We start from the raw sequence: 17,223 nt of genomic DNA, 5'->3' as shown, positions 1-17,223 counted from the left end.
CTAGCACTCTACCACTTGAATCACAGCACCACTTCTGGCTTTTTCTCGGTAGTGCATTGGAGATAAGAGTCTCACAGACTATTCCTGCCAGAGCTGGCTTTGAACCAGTGATTCTTAGATCTCAACCTCCTGAGTACCTAGAGTTATAGGCATGAGCCACCAGCTCCAAAGACCTTTTATTGTTTCCTTCATTGTTTTTCTTTCTGTCTCTGATATGGCTAGACTTGACTGTTCCTGGCATTGTGATTCAAAAAATAAACTCATAATGTGCATCACAAAGATTTGGAAAACTTGTCATTTTGCAAGAGGATTTCCCGCCCCCTCCCCCCATGGGGCTTGAACTCTGAGCCTGGGTGCTGTCCCTGAGCTCTTCAGCTCAAGGCTACTACCCTACTTCTGGAGCCACAGAACCATTTCCAGTTTTCTAGAGGTTAATTGGAGATAGTCTAATGGGCTTTCATGCCTGGGCTGGCTTTGAACCACAGTCCTCACATCTCAGCCTCCTGAGTACCTAGGATTACAGGCTTGCAAGAGGATGTTTGTCTCCTCATCTTTTCATTGCTGTGTGTGTGTGTGTGTGTGTGTGTGTGTGTGTGTGTGTGTGTGTGTTTTCTGACTGTCCAGATTCTATATACACCTTAAAGTTCTGTCTTTGCACAGTGGCTGATCTCCACATAATGGTTATCTATGTCCTCAGTTTCCTAAATTTCATCTCTTCTTTTGACCAAACACATAAATACACATGTGCCATGTGCATGTACACTTGTACCAGTACCGGGGTTTGTACTTAGGGCTAGTCTTCAGATCCATTTTTGCCATCTAAAATACAACCCTAAACTGGTCCACGCCTTTAATTCTAGATACCAGGAACACTGAGATCTGGAAGATCACAGTTCAAGAAACAGAAGCAGAAAAAAAGAAGAGGAGGAGGAGGAGGAGGAGGAGGAGAAGGAACAAAAAGGAGAAGAAGGAGAAGAAAAAAGATCAAAAAAAAAGTTAGGCTAGAGGCATGGCTCAAGAAGCTGAGCAAGTATGCGGTCCCGAGAGTTCATAGCCACAGAACTGGCAGGATGAATAAATGAATGCTTACATAAACAAAACAGCCAACCACCAGTGGCTCATATCTTTAATCCTAACTACTCAGGAGACTGAGATTTGAGGATCAAAGTTCAAAATCAGCCTGGGCAGGAAAGCCCATGGGGATCTTATCTCCAATTAATCACAGAAAAAGCTGGAAGTGGAGCTGTGGGTCAGGTGGAAGATATAGCCTTGGGCAAAAAGCTCAGAGATGGTGTCCAGGCCCTAAGTTTAAGCCTCGGGACCAGCAATCAATCAATCAAATAAAAATAAATGAATAAATACAACAATTGTAAAGAAGACCATTTCACTCAACAGATATCGTTGCTTGAGATTCAAGCTCCTTGAAATCATTGCTGGGAAAACCATTCTCATTATTTCACATGCATTGATGAAGCACCTCCTGTATGCCTCACTGTAGAGGCAACCATGGTTTGGAGCTAACAAATGATTGAATTTGGTGGAGGGGATTTTGGGTTGGTTTTTTTTTTTCAGATCTGAAAAAGTGTAGAAAAGCAGAGCCAATCTTTTGTATTTGTGAAAAGTAGATGTATGGTAGTATATTACTTACTTTTGTTTTCTTCAAAGCCAGTCATTGCCCCCGAAGGACCGAAACCCACGCAGCCTTCTGACACACATTACTGAGTTCTGGGGTGCTTGGGAGCCTGGGTTACTGCTGCTGTAAAAAGATCCTTCTCCATGGCAAAGTGCCAGGCAAGCCCTTATTGCGCATTTACTACCTTGTAGGGTGAGACAGTTCTTGGCACTCTTGGGGGAGTGGACGGAACCATCATCTTGAGACAAGCCTGGAGCTCACGTTTGCTGTAAACCCGCAGGTAACTACACGGGGCCAAATCAGGACAGCCGTTCAGAGATGGAAGCCAACGCTGATCAAAGAAAACCCCTCCTCCAGGTAGGCCTTCTTAATTTCCTTTTTAGAATGATCCTGGAGTCAGCTTTTTACAATGAGACTGTGACCAGGGGCTGGGAACCATTGGTCTTTGCTGTTTTTGAGCTAAATCTTTTCAAACTTCGATCCCGATTCAGACTCTTCTGGCCCCTCTAAGCTCATTTTCCCTTGTTTCCAATGGATTGAGTTGTTTTTTTTTTTAAACTAGGCCAATGGTACCTAGAACTGGATCAGTTACAAGCATATGTCCATGAAATTAAACCATTGGTTCATGCATGACCTACTTTTGTTGGTTTTAAGGAATGCAGAAGAGCTGAGAAGGTGAGTTAATGGTAGAATGCTTGCCTAGCATGCATGAAGCCCTGGGTTCGAATCCTTAGTACCACATCAACAGAAAAGGCCAGGAACAGTGCTGTGGCTCATAATGGTAGAGTGCTAGCCTTGAGCAAAAGAAGCTCAGGGACAGTGTCCAGTCCTTCAGTTCAAGCCCCAAGACTGGCAAAAAAATAAATGCAAAAAAAAAAACAAACCCAAGTGGCTCATGACTTTAATCCCAGCTACTCAGGAACCACAGAATCAATCACTGTTCAAGGCCAACCTGGGCCAAAATGGAGAACTCTTTCCTAGAAAATAACTAAAGCAAAATGGGCTGGGGTGGGGCATGGGTCAAGCAGTAGAGTACCTGCCCAACAACTCAGAGCACATGGCTCTGAGTCCAAACCCCAGTACTGCCAAATGTAATAACAATAATAGCAACAACAACAGCAATCGTCAAAATATTCTTGACGCTACCCTCCTCCCAGAAAAGCTAGGATCACGATAAATCACGGCAGACCCCTGAGCTGTTCTATCCCCCTCCTGTCCAGCCACAGTGTTTACTGGCTTAAACATAAGGTCGTTGCTTTCTTTTGCATGTGATCATAACATTTCAGTTTTTATGTGTATCCCAAGAAGGGTTGTATGCATGTCTGTGTATGTATTGTGCTTGGAGTTTATGTAAAGAACAACTTTTAGGGCCAACCTCCATGGTGAGTCTCCTCCAGTTTTTGCCCAGCGTTGGTGTGGGCCCAGGTGTGGGAGTTGGTGCTAGCTCTGGTGTTGTGCTGGTGCTGGCTTTTCTCCTTCTGTGCTTCCTTCTGCTCAGCTAGGCTTCTCCAGGGCTTATGTGTCAATGGTACTGTACCCACATTTTACCTGTGGGTACAACAGTGCCCTTGCAGTGCCCTTGGGTGTATGTCTAGGAGTGACACTCCTTGCTTAGGGTGTGTACAGACTCCATATTAGGGTTTAGCATCAAGCTGTCTTTTGAGTTGGTTGCCCTCAATTTTCCATCAGTAACTTGGTTTATTTATCCCACTCACCTTCTCTCTGACCCTTAGTGTTACCAAGATTTTTTTTTAATTTATTTTTATAAAGGTGATGTACAGAGGGGTTACAGTTACATAAATGAGGTAAAGAGTATATGTCTTTTCAAACATCATCATCCCTTCCTTCATTCTCTCCCAGTTTTTCCCTCCCGCCCTCCCTCCACAAGCTGCATAGTTCATTTTCAACATAGTGTCTAGTGAGTGCCACCACTGCATTTGTCCCTCTATTTCTGCTCAAAGAAAGACAAATAAACAAACAAGACAAGAAAACAAATACAATAAAGATTTTTTTTCAGTGCTTTCTTCCTTTTCCTTCCTTCCTCCCTCCCCATCTCCCTCCCCATCTCCATCTTCCCTCCAACCCCAATCTCCCTCATATGAGTGCCAGTCTTGGGGCTCTCAGAATCTGTACTGGTTAATTGGCAGTTCATTGGAGATGAGAGTCTTTTGTGGATTTCCTTTCTTATCTGAGCTGGCTTTGAACTGCAATCCTCAGACCTCCTGCATAGCTGGGATTACAAATATGAGCCACAGCATCTGCCATGGAAATCTAACTCTTGGTGCACGTGCTCCTAGCAGCATGGGAGACACAAATCCAAGCATGTGGTCCTTTCCCTTAGGGAGCTTACGATCTAACCTGGAAAGCCAGAGCAATCTGCCATGCTTGGACTGCACCCAGATCCATTCCTGGTGTGTGTGGTGGGGGGAGGGGTGTAGGAAGAGCGGCTGCAGTTGACAAGGTGCCATCCCTTCTCCCACAGTATGAATGAATGAAGGGGGTGGAGAGGCAGGCAGCTTACAGAATCAGGACAAGTCCCAGAGTCCCACTCACCTTTTCTGTGTCCTTACTTCTGGATGACACTTGCAAGAGAGGGGGGAAAAAAAAGTGCCATCTTTCCTATGCGGGGTCAGCCTGGTAATCCTAGAGCCTGTCCATGTAGTGATTCCGTCTGTCCTGGAGCAAAGACCTCTCGGATCCCCGATCTATTTATAGGGGCTGTTTGTTTCACTAAGAATAAAACATGAACTCATCCCAGGACTAGGCCTTCAGCTGGGAGGCAGCCCTCAGCTCCTCTTTCCCTGACCTTCCTCTTGGAGAATTCCTTCATTCAGAGGTAGCCTCTCGGGTGGGTCTGTCGGCGGAGATGGGGACTGACCCAGCTAGGGGGCTGGTTTGGGTTTGTAGGTGGTGTTTTTTTCTGCATGGTCTCATTTGTTGTGACGGTTGAGTTCTGGGTTGATGTTAGAAAAATTGATCTGTATAAACTCCTTGTCACTTGCACCAAGGATTGACAAAAACCAAATATACTGAATCCTTGATGGGTGCAACTTCAGGAGACTAGAGAGACACCCCCCCCCATTAGCATTTAGATAACACCCAAAGAGGATCCTGGGAAGGAAGGAGAAAATTCTTTTCTTCTCCATCCCTTCCAGACCCGGTGGCGGACCTAGCTCGTGAGGACACTGCCACTCCTGAGGTGTTTTGTTGTTGCTGCTGCACTCTGTTTTTTAGGGTACATGGCCTACTTAAAAGCTAAATCTCTAACCCAGAACTTGTTGCTCCCAAGTCCAAAGAAGCATTGTCTCTGGTGAACTAGTTTGTGCTTCAAGCTTCCTCTCACTGGCAGGCGCCCTTAGTGTCAGACCTGCCCGGCATGCAGGGAGTGTCCGGAATGGATCCTTGAACTTGACTGTTTCTGTTTACACATCGTAACTTTCCCCTCTTCTCCCTTTCCAAGACTTCAGCCTTGGCAACATGACCAGGTTTCTTTGAGAAAGAGAAGAACAGTATCCATTCATTTATCTGACTCCCCATTATCTGTGGTCCCTCTTCTCTAGGCTGGATGCCACCGTGGGACCTGGAGGTGGCACATGTGGGCAGGATGTGATTCACAGTGAAAGGATCCAGTCTCTTTTCTCTCTTCCACCTACTGCCCCTGAGCTTCATTCATTTACCCTTTCTGCCCTTAAAAGAAGTACACGCGCCTATAACCCTAGCTACTCAGGAGCCTGAGAGCTGAGGATCTCGATTCAAAGCCAGCCCAGGCAAAAAGTCCATACGAATTGTATCTCCAGTTAGCTACCAAAAAGCCAGGCTGGAAGCATGGCTCAAGTGGTAGAGAGCCAGCCGTGAGTAAAAAAGCTAAGGGATGGCACCCATGCCCTAAGTTCAAGCCCCAGTGCCAATACACACACACACACACACACACACACACACACGCACACACACACAGAGGCACTCAGGGCTTAGCATCTGCCTCCTCACCTACTTGTGTAGCACTCTAACATTTCCTTCAGAAAACCACAGCTCCCCTGTTCTTGGGTTTCTGTTTGGGTCCTAGCTATTCAGAAGCAACTCTGCCTACTGCATCAAAGTGATTGGCTCAGGGATGGGCAAAATACACCCGGTCTCCATGTCTGTAGTGTGAAGATGTGAAGTTCAGAGCTGCTCCTGCTATTATGTGTGACCATGGGGAAGATTCTGGAACTTTTCAGCGTTGTGGGGGAGGACAACAGGGTTGAACCAGCATAGAGAAGGCAAAGCACCAGATCACTGAGTCCTTGAAGTGACCTTGAGTTCCAGGGTCAAACCTCAACCTGCAGCCCAATCTATGGCAGGATATTTTAATGACCTCTGCCAGTTAAATATTCTGTATTACATAAGCCATTTACAAGTGGGTTTTCATGCCTGCACCACACAAAGCTTGGAGGGCCGCCTCTGCACCCCCTGTTTCTAAGAGGAAATGAGCCTATTCTAGAACCCAAATAAAAGGTCTGCCTCCCCCTTCTCTCTTTCAATGTTTCCATGCCTCCTGTCACCATGGTGCTGGGACTCTCATGGGAAGGAAAGAAGGCCGGGTTCCAGGCAGCATTGCCACCGTGGGGGGTGCAGCCCCAACCTGACATTTCAGGCTGCAGATAACAGGGTAAAAATAAACTCACAAGCGCCTGTAGCTGCACCCGGCTCCTCTCCCTCCTCAGGTCTTATCTCTGTCTGTGCTTTGGGGACAGAAAGGTTCCTTTCAGGTCACTGCACAAGCCTTGCTCTTCCCAGCCTGGTAGCCAGCTGGAGGAAGTATGTGCGGGGTTGGGTTTCTTCCTGGTCAGCTCCCCCGTCATGTTTTCATAGCCCTGGCAGGTGAGGGTACCTCCACTCCCCAGACAGGAAGTAACAGCGCTTTGAAAAATGAAGTAAGCTGTCCTGCATCCCCTGGCTACTTAGCACGAATGTGCTTTGATCTCACCCCAGGGCCTTTGCATTGCTGTTCTGCCTCTGAGCAAGTGGTGGTTGTGACTCTTTTACTGGGTATTGTACAGGTCCTGGAGGGAAGTGTTGTGTTTTTTGTTTTTTGGGTTTTTTTTTTTTGCCAGTCCTGGAGTTTAAACTCAGGGCCTGAGCACTGTCCTTGGGCTTTCTCAAGGCTAGCGCTCTACCACTTGAACCGCAGCACCATTTCCAGCTTTTTCTATGTGTGTGGTACCAAGGAATCGAACCTCGGTCTTCTTTCACGCTAAGCGAGCGCTCTTACCACTAGGCCAAACTCCGGGCCCCTGGAGGGAGGTGTTCTGTCACACCTGGGCCAAAAGCATTAATAGGAGCCACCTTTTGCCAGTCATGCCTTGTCAAGACTTTGTTTCCCCAGGAGGAGTCTGCCACCAGGGGATGGCTGGCATAACCACAAGGAACCCAGCCTGCACTCTGTCACTAAAATTTACCAGGGAGGGGAGTCCCCAAGGCTTCATTTTCTCATCTATGTCACACTGAATCCAGGCACTGTGGTTCATGCTTACAACCCATTCAGCCTACGTGATGACATGGGTATGCCTGATCACAGTTCAAGGCTAACCTGGGCAGTATGTTAGTGAGCTCCCCTTCTTAACCACCAGGTTTGTCACGGTATTGTGACTGTCAGCCTAGCTACAAGTAGGAAGACGATAGTCCAGACTGGAAAAGCTCCTCCTATCCCCTAAAAAAGGCAAGATATAACTGAAAAGAAACTAAAAACAAAAAGGCAAAAAGAGTGGAGCACCTAACTAGCCAATAAAAGGCCCAGCACCACCAAAATAAACCATTAATTTTGATGCTGGTGATGCTGTACCTATATGCTAGGTTGCTGCAATTCGGGGCTGTTTGTTACAATGGAAACTTTTCCCACGCTGGCGTTTGTGCAACGACATCACCAACTCTGTAGTCCATGGAACAAGCCGTCTTGAGTTCTTTCTCTCTCTGTGGCCAAGGATTTGCACCGAGCCGTTTCATCAGTTAAGACGTTTGTGGTTGCAAGTGACCGAAACCCTGATCCTAACTGGATTACATGAAAGGGGGATTTATTGGCGTGGTGAGTAGCTCTAGAGGCGGCCAAGGGTAGAGTCTGGCTTCAGGCACAGCTGGATCTAGGAGTGGAAATGATACCATCAGGATTGAGTTTCTCTCTCCTGGTGTCTCAGTCCCATTCCTTGAGGTTGGCTCCCTCCTCGAGGTGGCAGAAATGGCCAGAAGAACTCCAACATCTCATCTTCCTGGATTCAAAACCAGTGGAAAGACAACTCACTGCCTGTCCTAGGTACTGGCCACCATTGTACATGGACCAGAATGTCCAGAGGGGACAGGTCTAGATGGTGACAGGGGACCAAGGACAGTTTGCTCCTCTCAGATCCTCAGTTGTCAAGAGAGAAATCAGGCTGGGTTGCTGAAACGAAGACATTCTACAGCTGCCCTTCTCTGGGCCTTGTGCCCAGCGTGGATCAGATGGCTGACCATTGGCCTGAAGGGAGGTCGGATGGCTAAAGGTAGCCTATAATGTCAGGTCATCTATCTTCAACAAAAATTAAAAACTGCCCAGCCAGGTAGCTTATGCTTATTATTCTAGCTATTCAGGTGGCTGAGATCCAGGGAGCACAGTTCGAAGCCAGCCTGGGCAGAAAAGTCTCTGTGAGACTTTTATCTCCAATTAATCAAAAAAAAAAAAAAGGGAAAGTGGAACCGTGTCTTAAAGTGGTAGAGCACTAGCCTTGAGCAAAAGAGAACTCAGAGACAGTCCCCGGGGCCCTGAGTTCAAGCCCCACAAAAAAACAATTAAAAAAAGTAGCCCTCTCGTTAAAGGTATCATCGGTTGTTTTCATCTGCTCCTAAGCCTGGGGACTATTAAACAGGAATTTAGCAAGTGTCAGGAGGTGTCAGGGACAGCCAGCAACAGCTTGACACTTGCTGAAATTAAAACGATTGTAAACAAATTACAGCCCAAATGTGAGGTAGAAGGAGTACAAATTCAGGCTGGGGTAGACAGAACCTTATATAAAAAGGATTTAAAAAGAAAGGAAGGAAGGAAGGAAAGAAAGAAGGAAGGAAGGAAGGAAGGAAGGAAGGAAGGAAGGAAGGAAGGAAGGAAGGAAGGGAGGGAGGGAAGGAGGGAGAGAGGAAAAGGAGAAAGGCAGCCATCACATGGCTGGCTTGGGTCTTATTGTTTGTTGTTTATTTGTGTTGCATTAGGACCTGTTTTGCCCTTCCCTTCAGGCCTTTGGTCCCCAGTCCTGCAGGAAAGATGGAAAAGAAATAGGTGAGGGCGCCAGCGGGCCTTCTTTTTAAATAATTATGGTAATTACGTATGCATCTCCAGTGGGAGGCTCTGGGAATTACTCGTAAAAGACTGGAAAGAATTTCCTCTTTTGATCTCTACTCTGAGCCAGAGGAAATCAAATTAAGAAAGGAAAGCAAGACAGGGTTCTCAGAGGCAGGGTGGGTGGGTGGACCGGGGTTGAGGTCTTTGGAGGAGTCCTGGGACCCCTGGCCCATCTTTTCCTTGGGATGAATGACTGCGGGCTAGGGAAAAGGTGAGACCTGCGGGGATAGGAGTGAGTGTCTGCACACAGGGCTTTAATCTTACCCCCCCCACGTGGCTGGCTCTGCTTCCTCAGTCTTGGCTCACCGTGGATCAGCATCCAATCAATACCAGACCTCCTCCAGCCGCCTCAACAGGACCAGCGAATGTGGGCGTGCGACAGGCTTTGTGTTTTTTTTCTTGTTCTCTCTCTCTCTCTCTCTCTCCTCCCTTTGAGACACTGGGGAAAATGGGCCTGTCACTTCTCTAAATGTTCTTCACTGGTTGCTAAGCAGCACGCCTCTGCCCGGTTTCCACTTCCCTCTGCTCCTGCTGCCTTTGTGTCCCCCCCTTCCCCGCTACCCCCACACATTCACTCCTTTGCTCTGGGGCTCTTCTGCCTTGCTGCAGTGTGGAAGTCTAGGAGCAGTGCCTGCTCTCAGGGCCACAGTGGTGTGGCCAGGCCCTGATGGAGGCTCTCACCAGGTAGTTCTACCAAGCATGCGCAGAAGGGCTGGATGCCTAGAGAGCTGAGGACTTCTTTCTCTCCCTCCCTCCTTCCTTCTTTCTTTCACCTTCTTTTCTTCTTTCTACCAATGCATACACTCATCCATCATCCATCCATCCATCTACCTGTCCATCCATCCACACACCTATCCATCTACTCATCCATCCACCCACCCACCCATTCATCTACCCATCCATCCATTATTATCCATCCATCCATCCATCCATCCATTCATCTACCATCTATCACCAACCATCCATCCATCATATCCATCCATTTGCCCATCTATCCACTCATTCATCATGCATCTACCCATCTATTCATCTGTCTATCTATCCATCATCCATCTATCTACTATCCATTCATTTATTCGTCATCCACCCATCATCTTTCACCATCCATCCATTATCCATTTATCCATCCACCCACCCATCCATCATACACTCACCTATCCATTCACCTTTGCATCTTTCCTCCTCCTTTCTTTCCTGTCCATGGGGGCAGATATAGAAATGAGGGTTTTCCAAAGAAGATTCTTCCCTCTGCTTTGTGGGAAAGGCTGAGCAGTATTTCTTCCGGGAGGACTCTCCTCCAGAGCCCTGCAGCCCTGTAGTCTAGATTAGAACAGTTGCAGTGTTCCCAGGGAAGGGAGGAAATAGCTTGAGCAAAGGCATGTCAGCTTGTGGCCTGCCATTAAATCAAACCGAAGTCAGCCCCTGATGAGGTCCAGAAAGGTCAGCCTGGAGTGCTATTAAAATTACCTACCCATAAAATACTTGTATGCATTGTATCTGCAGACTTTAGAGTTGACCTGTCCAAGAGCTCAGCCACTAGCATTTACAGGTACATGAATATATATGGAAATGTATTAAAATTTATTAAAATTCCATAGCATTAAAAATTCAGTGCCAGAGCAAGCCTCTGCATAGCTCCAGGTCGTCGGCCTGAATTACAGGACAGGTCCGTCAGTTTCTACGGGGCAGAAGAAGGCAAGGTATAATAAAGGAAGATCACCTTGAACCAGACTCCAGACCCCTGAGCATAAGGCAGATGCAGCCTGACCTGGAGGTGGAGAGGCCTGGGTGTCACTTCTGTCTCTGCTCTCCTAATTCTGTGATTTATGGATATATTGCTTCCTTTCTCTGATTTTCCTCTTGGATGAGAAATCATGAAATCTTTGGGCACTGGGATTGCTGGGACTCATGTACTGATTTATAGATTAAGCGATTTCATTCAGATGTCCAGGAAAGAGCTTTGGATTTGGAGAGAGAGCAGCTCACTCCATCTCTTCTCAGCTGGACTGCCATGGGTAAGTCACTTAGCCTCTCTGGTCTCCATTTTTTTTGGCCAGTCCTGAGCACTGGACTCAGAGCCTGAGCACTGTCCCTAGTCTTTCTCAAGGCTAAAGCTCTACCACTTGAGCCACAGCACCACTTCTGGCTTTTTCTATATACATGGTACTGAGGAATCAAACCCAGGGCTTCATGCATTTTAGGCAAGCACTCTACTACTAGGGCAAACTCCTGATCCTCTTTTTTTTTTTTTTAAGTTTTATTGTTATTATAAAGATGATGTACAGAGAGGTGGCAGTTATGTATGTCAGGCAAAGAGTACATTTCTTTTTGGATAATGTCACCTTTTCCTCAATTCCAGTCTCCATTCCTGTATTATGGAAGTGGAGGCCGGCATTGGAGGCTGGATTGAGAAGATTTAAAACACATTGAGAAAACACCAAATAAATTCACGAAGTTGGAGTCAACAAAGCGATGTCCCAAATTGGTCTGGCTAAAGCATTTTTTTGTGTATGTACCCACCCTAGGGCTGGTGTTGTCCCTGAGCTTTTGTGCTCTATCACTTGAGCCACAACGCTACTTCCAGCTTTTTGATGGTTAATTGGAGATAACAGTTTCACAGGCATTCCTGCCCAGGTTGGCTTAGAACCACAATTCTCTGATCTCAGCCTCCTGAGTAGCTAGGATGACAGGCATGAACAATGAGCCACTGGCACCTAGTTGGGCTGAATAACTTTTTAAGTAATTTTCCCCCTCTAAGAAACATCCACCAGGTATCAGTCATTGTTACCAAGAGCACACTGGGGAATTTCCAGTGGACAGAGTTCTCTGTATAGCATCTTGGAATGATGGGTGGCATTAAATGGTACTCCTTAAAATACATCCGCTCCAAGGGAAGGCTAAAAGGCAAGGGTCAGAGGACAGTGAAGAGATTTCTTGGACTGCCAGCCATTGTGACAGGTAGAAGAGCGAAATGGGAAGAGCTGGGGCCTCTCCTCCTAGAGGCAGGCAGTGGTGGTGCTGTCCCCACTTCACAGAGGAGGAGAATGGAAGCTCAGAAAACATCATTTACACACATGGAAATATGTATCAGAGGGTAGAGCTGGGATGTGAACCCAAAGCTTGTACCCTAACCCTGAAGAGTCACGATTCTGTAGCTTTTGATCTGCAGCTTAGGAGCAAGAAATTTGCCTGTGTTTAGAGATCCCACATGTCTCCTTCTAAGCCAGCAATCTCTTTTTAGTGGAATGAGACGAGTCCATTTTCCTCTCCCAGTCTCTCCAAAGATAATTGGAGAAATCCCCAAAGCAGAGCTAAAAGCAGCTTCTCGTTCTTGTACCTCCCACCCACAGCCCTCTGGGAAGTGCTAGCATTAAGTAGGCCAGAATTAAGCCTGAGATTTCATGAAGTATATCTGAGATTTCACTGGTCCTGTGTGTTCTCTCTCTCTCTCTCTCTCTCTCTCTCTCTCTCTCTCTCTCTCTCTCTCTCTCTCTCTCTCTCTCTCTGTCTTTGTCCCTGTCTCTGTCTCTGTCTCTCCCTCCCTTCCTCTCTTCCTCCCTCCCCCCACTCTCCTGGCTTTTTCTGAGTAGTTAGAATCTCAGGGACTTTTCTGCCCAGGCTGGTTTTGAATTATGATCCTCAGATCTCAGCTTCCTGGAGAGCTAGGATGACAGTTATGAGCCACTAGTGCTTGACTGGTTCTGCATCTTAGAAGTGACACCAGCAGGTCTGGCTTGTGGGGGCAGAGTGTGAAGGCTTTGGGTCCTCAGACAGAATGGGATGTGGGAGGCCTGGAGTGTGGTGAATCCTGAATTGTGTAGCTATTAATTAACTACAGTCAAAAGCAGTGGTGTGGATTTATTTATTTTTGTAGCAGTGCTGGGGTTTGCACTGCAAGAACTGCCCTCGTAAGACAGATGTTCTATCTCTTGAGCCACACCTCCAGACCTTTCTGCTTTGGTAATTTATATTTATACATAGATATATTTATATATTTTGCCAGTCCTGGAACTTGAATTCAGGTCCTGAGCACTGTCCTTGGGGCTTTCTCAAGGCTAGAGCTCTACCACTTGAGCCACAGCACCACTTTCCGGCTTTTTCTATGTTTGTGGTACCAAGGAATCGAACCTGGGTCGTTGTGCATGCTAGGCAAGCACTCTACCACTAGGCCAAACTCTCAGTCTGTAATTGTTATCTTTTCAGGCTGACCTCTTATTCATACTTCCCCTGTAGCTGGAATGACAGGTCCCCACAATTGCACTCCGCTCTTTATTGGGATCTTGCAAGCTTTGTTTCAGCCAGAGCTGGCCTCCATTCACAGTCCTTCAGATCTCAGCCTCCTGAGAGGCTAGCATTTACAGACGTGTGTCATCATATTCGGTTAAACCCCGCTTCTTTAAAGGTCTGGAAAACTCTGCCTCTGCAATGATTGAGGCCCCAGAGCAAACCTTCTCTTGTAAGGTCACCAGTATATTGACATTTAAAAACCTGCAAAGAGAAGGAAACATTGTAAATGCTGTGTTCATCTGACTGCTTTAAAAGCAGTCCTCCTTATTTGCAGTTAATTAGCTTAAATGCAAAAAAGGAATCCTCTCACTATTCCAGAGGAAACGAGCAGGAGGTGTGGTTGGGAAGGATTGTGGTTTTGAAGCCAGCCTGGGCAAAAAAGTTAGCAAGACTTCATCTCAAAAATAATTCAAGGAAAAAATGACAGGGTATGTGTGGGAGGGGGCATGATTCAAACAGCAGAGCACCTGCCTAGCCAGTGTCAAGGCCTGCAGTTCAAACTTCAGTACCACCATGAAAAAAAAAAAATGCAAACCCTTTCACTCAGCCCATACAAGCCATGTGGGATGTGTGCTGTGTTCTCGCCCTTAAACACAACCGCACATGTGAAGTGCGTGTTTTCTCACGGCCTGGATGGCTGGGAGACCGGGCAACATCTGCTTTGCTTCCGGGTTGTATCAGGAGCAAAGGACCCATCTCTGAAGAGTCCCTCCGACGGAACTCCCATCTCCACTCCCACTAATCACTCTCACTCTGGGAGCATCTGACCCAGAACTGGACTTTCCATCGGAAACTCCAGGCTCCCTCACTGAAAGACTGAATTGACTTCTGCTCTGGCCTCTGGCAATGAAGTCCACTGCCCAGCTTGCCACGGAAGTCCCTTGCGAGGGCTTAAATAGTGTTCCTTCCATTTGAAACTAACTTAGTTTCCATTGACTTGTTTGTCTCTATTAGGAAAACACCCTGAGGAAAATGTTAGCACACTCCCTCCTTCCTCCCGGGTGGGCAAGAGGACTCAGTAGAGAACTGATGAATACTTGCTCAATTAATCAGTTCCCTAACTGGGATGGAGGAAGAGACAGCCTTTTGGTGAGAAAGAGAGATAGAGAAAGAGGGAGAGGGAGAGAGAGAGAGAGAGAGAGACAGAGACAGAGAGGGAGAGAGGGAGGGAGAGAGGGAGGGAGAGAGAGAGAGAATATGCTGGTCCTGGGGCTTGAACTCAGGGCCTGTCCCTGAGCATATTTTTGCTTAAAAGTTAGCTCTCTAACACTTGAGCCACAGCCACTCGAACCATCTCCTCTTCTGCTTTTTTTTTTTGGATGATGAATTGGAGATAAGAGTCCCATAGACTTGCCTGCTTGGGTTGGCACCAAACTTCAGTCATCAGATTTCAGCCTCTAGGATTACAGGCATGAACCATGCATGCCTAGATATCTTTTTTTGTTGTTGTGTTTGTTTTTGTTTTTATTCTACTGGTGGTGGGGCTTGAACTCAGAGCCTGCACACTGTCCCTGAGCTTTTGGGCACAGGCTAGTATTCTACTACTTTGAGCCATAGTACCACTTCTGGTTTTCTGGTGGTTAATTGGAGATTATTCTCATGGATTTTCCTGCCTGGGCTGGCTTTGAATTGGAATCCTCAGATCTCAACCTCTTGTGTAGTTAAGATTATAAGCCTGATCCACCAGTGCCCAGATTCTGGGTTTTTGTTTTTTGTTTTGTTTTTCATTTGAAACAGATCCTAAGTTGACCTCGAATTTAAGATCCTCCTGCCTCAGCCTCACAAGTAAAAAGTAAAAAGGAGTATGTCACCATGTCCAGTTTTAGAGCTATAGTCTTCACTGACTCTTGACAAACTGTGCATATTTTTTAGTCTAGAAGGAACTTCATTAATATTCACCAAGCCCCTGAGGTGCCCTGAAAAGAATTGGGGGACCCTCCCATCCTGGAGTAGGATTGTTCCAGGAAAGAATCCTAGCTGTGGAGTTCTGAGCCCTGGTTTTCCTCCACACACCTGGCTGGCCAGTTAATAATGCAGCAAGTTAATAATTAAAGTGAGGATCCAATGACCCTTAAAGACGCAGGCACCTGAAGAACGCAGGTGCCATGCAGTCAGGAGCCTTGCCCAAAGCTGGGGTCGATACAGATGGGCCGGTCCCCACTAGACTGCAAACTTCATACACACACCACGACTGTGTAGCCTTCGTAGTTCTTCCTCTTTAAATGTCTGTAATCCCACAGTTTCTTTCCTAACCCACCAAGTCATTCACTCACAGTGAATGGACCCACCATTCTGTTTAGAAGCTGGGGTACACTGAAACCAGGCTTAGCTGTGTGACTCTAAGCAAGTTTCAGAACCTCTCTGACTCATGGCAGTGTTGTTAAGTTTAGATCAAATGCGAGAACAGATGGGGATGCTCTGCAGAAAGTTGAAAGAATAAACTCCAAAGGCCTTGGTGAAGGCGCTGTTGTGACCAGACAGCTAGCAGCCTCTGGAACAGGCTGCTCCTGAGCAGACAACTGGATGAGACACAGATTTAAAGCTTGTGTAATAGTTCCTTCCTTCCTTTCTTCCCTCCCTCCCTCCCTCCCTCCCTCCCTCCTTCCTTCCTTCCTTCCTTCCCTCCTTCCTTCCTTCCTTCCCTCCTTCCTTCCCTCCTTCCTTCCCTCCTTCCTTCCCTCCTTCTTTCCTTCCTTATCCCAAGGCTCATACTCAGTACCTAGGCACTGTCCCTGAATTTTATTACTCAAGTCTGATGCTCTACCACTTGGATCATAGCTCCATTTCTGTCACAGGCATGAGTTTTCCTGCCTTGTTTTCCACCTTTTCCCTTTGTTTACTCAATCACCCTTCCTGTGTTTGTCAGAGGTCTCAGTTGCAAGCAACAGAACCTATTTTAGCTCCATTGAGTCGAGTGTCAGGTTGTATTTGATGACTTAGAATGTGCAACAGGACCTGACCATATAGATGCCTTAGAGGCCACATAGCCAGGAGCAGAACCAGGGTCCTGGCAGCAAGGGCCCTAGGGAAGTAGTTTCCCTACGTGTGTGTGTGTGTGTGTGTGCGCACACATGCGCACGTGCACGCGCCAGTCCTAGGGCTTGAACTCAGGGCCTGGGTAATGTCCCTGAGCCTCTTTGTGCTCAAGGCTACCACTCTTACCACTTGAGCCACAGCTCTACTTCCAGCCTTTTCCAAGTAATTTATTAGAGATGAGAGTCCCACAGATTTTCCTTCCCAGGCTGACTTCAAACCTCGATCCTCAGGTCTCAGCTTCCTGAGTAACTGGGATTACAGGCATGAGCCACTGGCGCCGGACAGGTCCCATTTACCTGAAGACATCTTTCTTTCTTCCCTCCCACATATGCTGTCTTCATGGACATTTCCTGTGGCTCATTCTCTTTTATCCCCTGGCCATCAGCTTATATCTTTTTGTCCCTGGGACTGTCTTTTCTTGGTCCAAATAACTCCAGGCTTTAAATCAGTCATTCAGCATCTTCCTGGGGTCTCTAACACCTTTAATAACTTAAAAAAAAAACCAGGGCCGGGAGTTTGGCCTAGTGGTTAAAGTGCTTGCCTAGCATGCACGAAGACCTGGGTTCGATTCCTTGGCACCACATACATAGAAAAAAAGCCAGAAATGGTGCTGAGGCTCAAGTGGTAGAGCTCTAACCTTGAGAAAGTCTAAGGACAGGGCTCAGACCCTGAGCTCAAGCCCAGGACTGGGAAAAAAAACATTCTGGGCTTCCTTTCCAAAGAAAACACACTTTCATAGCCACATAAAATTGTGCATACTGAGCTGGTGGCTTAGTCCTGTAACTCTAGCTACTCAGGAGGCTGAGACTGGAGGACTATGATTCAAAACCAGCCAGTCAGGAGAGCTCATGAGGCGCTTTATCTCCAATTAACCACCAGAAAATGAGGTGATGTTTGCAAGGTACTTAGAATAGTGCCCACCTTC

The sequence above is a fragment of the Megascapheus bottae genome, chromosome 36 (assembly GCF_031878675.1).
Source record: "Megascapheus bottae isolate mThoBot1 chromosome 36, mThoBot2.hap1, whole genome shotgun sequence".
NCBI lineage: Eukaryota > Metazoa > Chordata > Mammalia > Rodentia > Geomyidae > Megascapheus > Megascapheus bottae.
This window is presented reverse-complemented; position numbering follows the sequence as displayed.